The sequence below is a fragment of the Eleginops maclovinus genome, chromosome 1 (assembly GCF_036324505.1).
Source record: "Eleginops maclovinus isolate JMC-PN-2008 ecotype Puerto Natales chromosome 1, JC_Emac_rtc_rv5, whole genome shotgun sequence".
Taxonomy (NCBI): domain Eukaryota; kingdom Metazoa; phylum Chordata; class Actinopteri; order Perciformes; family Eleginopidae; genus Eleginops; species Eleginops maclovinus.
In genome coordinates this window covers 19381300-19385989 of record NC_086349.1, presented here as the reverse complement: position 1 = coordinate 19385989, position 4690 = coordinate 19381300, and positions in this window count along the sequence as shown.

Below are 4690 nucleotides of genomic sequence, written 5' to 3'. Positions count from 1 at the left end.
TGGATTTTCAGTGAGCATGCCGGGAGTACTGGCTCGACGTCATCGACGATGTGATCAACATGGAGGATGACGCTTTTTCTTAAAGGTACAGTTTGTGTTTTTATTTTCTGAATTGAAAAGACATGAATTGAAAAACCTCATGCTTCAAGACATGATTACCAAATAGTCTATAATAATTCCTGAAAGTTGTTAAATGTTAACAGCGTGTTGTGTCTGTGGTATCTTATTCAATTACAGAAAAGATGTGAATATGCAATAGGCTACAAAATGAACATGAAAAAACAAGGGCTTTGAATTGTTAGTGAAACTGCCCTATGGCCACACTGTCAATAAAAGAAGGATTAACATCATATACATTATTTAAATAATTTTGTGTTGTAGTTGACATAAAGATGGCACAACATGATGGTGGTTTTCATCCCCACATAATTCAATGAGCATAGTATCCCCTTTTCCAGGGCTGTAGTGAGGAACAACGAAGTTGACTCTAATTCAGGTGCAAGGCCATTAAGATACCACATCATACAATTAAAATCCAACCTAAAAGTTCTGTGTTTATCTTAGGTGTAGATGTAAGGCTGTTGTAGTGGTGCTGTGTGATCTACAATGAGTTATTTCTAATATGTTGTCCCTCTTGTGCTATATTTAGTGGTGGACATATATTAATGACCTTTAGGTTAGACACTTGGCATACACAATGTAAAAACATATGATTAATTGCTTACATTTGCTCAAGTGATAACTTAAAGGTTCAGTTAATACTTGAAACAGCCACTAGATCTACCTGTCCATCGACTCCAACCACATAAGACAAATGACAGCCATTAGGACACAAATGAAACATTAGCCTGCCAAACCAAGCAAGAAATGTCTGCTCTGCATGGTGATTAATTGTGAAGAGCAGAGCATTTAGAAGTTGGCTGACACAAGTAATTGTTTCATTTGAGAAAAGTTTGATTGATTTTGTTACTGTTGTAATGTGTATTGTTTCAATAATAAATTGTACATTAATCTGAATAACTAGTCAAAGCAGGACATTATGAAAGTTTGGATGCCAGTCAGCCATTCTTGCAATTTTGAAATACACCCGGATTTTGGCTGTCTGGGACTTCAGCATTCATTCAAGAACATGGAGTGAACAACTTTTCCCCCCTAGGTGTCACTGACAGCTACCTCACACAGGCATAGATGATGACTGCAAAGAGAATAGGATACTTTGTTATAAGATATGGCAAAAAGAATAAAATGTAATTAGTGCCTTTACACAATGCAATATTTACCAACAAATAAAAGAGATTAAGATAAGATGTACCTTTATTAATACCCATGGGGAAATTCAGGAGTTTAAGCAACAACAGAGTGAGAATGAAAAACAGGACAGTACGGATTCACAAAATTAAAATGATGTACTGGTAAGTTACTCTTAAAAACTGTTAAAACAAAAAAATAATTAAGAATTTTGTAAAAGATTTTTTGGAAATATGTATGACAGTTTAATGCTGTGTCAAACTCTTAGAGCATCCAATACCAATTTCCCCTCTGTTTGTCTATTTGTGAGGTCATTTTTGGCTTTAAAATTGTTCCAGAGATAGAATGTGAATGTTAGTTATCTGATATCACTTTGCTGCATTACTTCTGATCCATTCTTTAATCCGCTTTGAAGTTATTACAGATGTGCTCCTCCTTGTCTGTGCCTCTCGTTTTCTAGACACAGAGAGATGCACAGCGTGATTAGCAAATACACTGTGGTTTTGAAGTGTTTTACATAATGCTGAGTCGTGCCAGAGGTGACATAATGTTTCAGTCAGAATGCATTAGCAATGAAAGCCCATCACTGGCTAGTGCGGTGTCGCAAAAGACTGTCTTTGATGACAACCATATAGTTGCAACTGCTGCAATCTACACATACTGTTCTGTATCCTCACACTACAAAGGTACCGTTGTGTAGTGACAGCTGTTTCAACTTAGTGTGACTTTTTCAGGCTATTTTCTGTTGAAATAAAATGACGCATTTTTCTTCAGTACAATGATGGCAGCAGAGCAATGAAACCTGAGAAGACAGCACAGCTTTCAATTATTTTGGCAAAGTTGTGTGGGCTTCAGCCCTACATTTAGTTTCATTTTGGTATCCTGTCAATGGGCAGTGCATGTACAATTGATCTTAGGCGTCAATGAGGTAATGTCTAAGAACATGGAAAACAATACCTGAATGTCACACTCTGCTTCTCTAGCACTTCACATGGAGGCTTGGGTCTAGACGACAAAATGTGCATTCTGAACTCATTCAAAGGAAGAGTTCTTGTAGTGTTGTTACTGGACCATGGATAGATCTTTATCCAAATTCCTTTTCCCAAATCTGGCAGACTTAACTCAGCAACCATTAACTATATCCAATGAAAATAGGGGAATCTGAATCTGAAACATATACTGTATAACGGCCACCCACTTTTGTATTGGGCAATGATGGTGCATTACCACACCTGAAACCATCAAAAGCCTTTCACCTCTGCTTTTAGACTGAAAGCATGCAGAAACACCCGTATTAAATATTGTCCTATGTCGCAAATGGCTGCAGCTGCTTTAAAATTCCGACTAGTGTCTCCTCATCTGGCATGCATCAGTAGTCACATCCTTCCTGGTGTGAAGTCGGGAACTTTTGTTGGCCACCATGCCTGGCTTGGTCCAAACAAGTGGGTGCAGAAGGCAATGTTGCTTACTTAAACTCTTACTCAATGGCAATGTTCTCAGCTAGGGGCTCGGCTTTTACCAGAAATCTAATAGGCTTTTGATGGGTGACTGCTTCTGGAAGTACACAGCTTGAAGGTTCCCTAGGTGTGAGGCCCAGTAAAAACTGCTGAAAGGTGTTACTATCCAGTGAAATCAGCCTTTGCCTGGGGAAGCTATGTGTGTTCCAAGGAGTGTAAAAAGTGACAACAAAGTGAGCCCTGGTTTAAATGATGAGATGGAACAACTCTGTGTGTGACTAGACTACAAATGTCCAGAGGATCATGACTCTGGTGTTTTCACTGCAATCTGATGTAATGAAACATTTCTACCAGTTATAACAATACTATCATTTCCTTAAATATCAACATGAGAAGTAGAGTGATTAATCTTTTTAAATGATGGATTAAGTTAGTCTACAGAAAGTACAACAGGGTGATTCTACAAAGCTGTGCTTCAAGTGTCAAATCCCTTTACACACTCTTTACTACGTGCTGTAAATTCCCTCGCAATTTCCATGGTGAAGGCATTAGGTGGACACAGCTGAGTGGGTTTGTATTTGTAGCTTTATGCATTAATGACCCAGGTCAAATAATGGTGCTGCAATCAAGCCTAAATGCTTTAACGTGACCCCTATTTAATTTATACGAACTTTTCTACACCACATAAAGAGATCCATTTCTCATTTAAATTCATATAAAATAAAATCATACTAATAATAGGTTTTTGGGAATAAATAATGACATTAGATGAATTTAACTTAACCACGGTAGTAATATCAGACCACATTAAAATATGTTAAATATTCAATGCCTAAGTGAAGCTTACTGTAACTAATACCGGCTTAGCAAAGAGCTGCTGGGCTGGAACTGCAACCCCACAGCAGACATGCCATTTAACTACAGCTTGGAAAGTCTTTACAAGATACAGGTGGGGAGTCACTTTCCCCGCATTACATGGGGTCTTAATTTCCCAGAGAGTATCCCCCTGCAGTGTCACAGTGCCCTGTCTTGGCTGGTTTGCTTTGAAGACTTCCTCCTTTCACTTCATTTTAAAGACCCACAGAAGTGTAGCTGGAGAACATTGTCGGGTACATAAGTAAAAAGGACTTTTGAGAACATGTGTTTATTGGTCATAAACCACACATGAGGTACATGGCTACCAAAGCACTATTATTAGGAATAATCATGTGTATGCACTTGTTGCCATTTTTGCATAATTCTTTGCATAATTGTCTTTGCTGATAATATAAAAATAGAATTTCACATTCTAGTTCCTTAAAAATCCCTCCTGCAATTAACAGAGAAGGGGCCCAGGCATACAATATATCAATTTAGAACCCCCCACACACTGCCTCTCTAGCCTAACAAAGGCTACAGCAAACACTTTGAGACTGTACCCACCTGTTTAAACAAAAGCAGGAGATCAGGACAATGGATCACACAATAGACAGATAATGTTAACACCTGCTGCATTGGGGCCCAAGTAGACAATGATGTCACCATCACTGGCATCAGTTTTAATGAAAACCTTGAAGAATATTAAAGCCAGTCTATTGTCAACTGAGGTAAGAATGACTTCACTCTGCTCAGAGCACAAATAATAAACACAGTGTATTAAACTTTAATCTTTAGTTCAATATTTTCGTGACACAAAGAAAGTGCCTATTAAGGTACATTATTACGTAACAGGGTTGCAGTCAATGGGCTTCGGCAATTAGTAGGGGCACAAGTCACCGTTCGAACATGCATGAATGGGAAATTACAACAGTGTGGGGTGCAATTACATCTCCCGAATTACTGCGTGTCAGATGACATTATCTCACAGGCTGAGAGCAGTTACTGAACTAAGGGTTTCTGGCACCATCAGAGTAAGGGGAGGTCAAATACCCTTTACACAGGGAGGAAAGGGCCATTTGGTCCCTACCTGTGACATTAGGCCATCTATCTGGAGGCCAGAGGGCCTC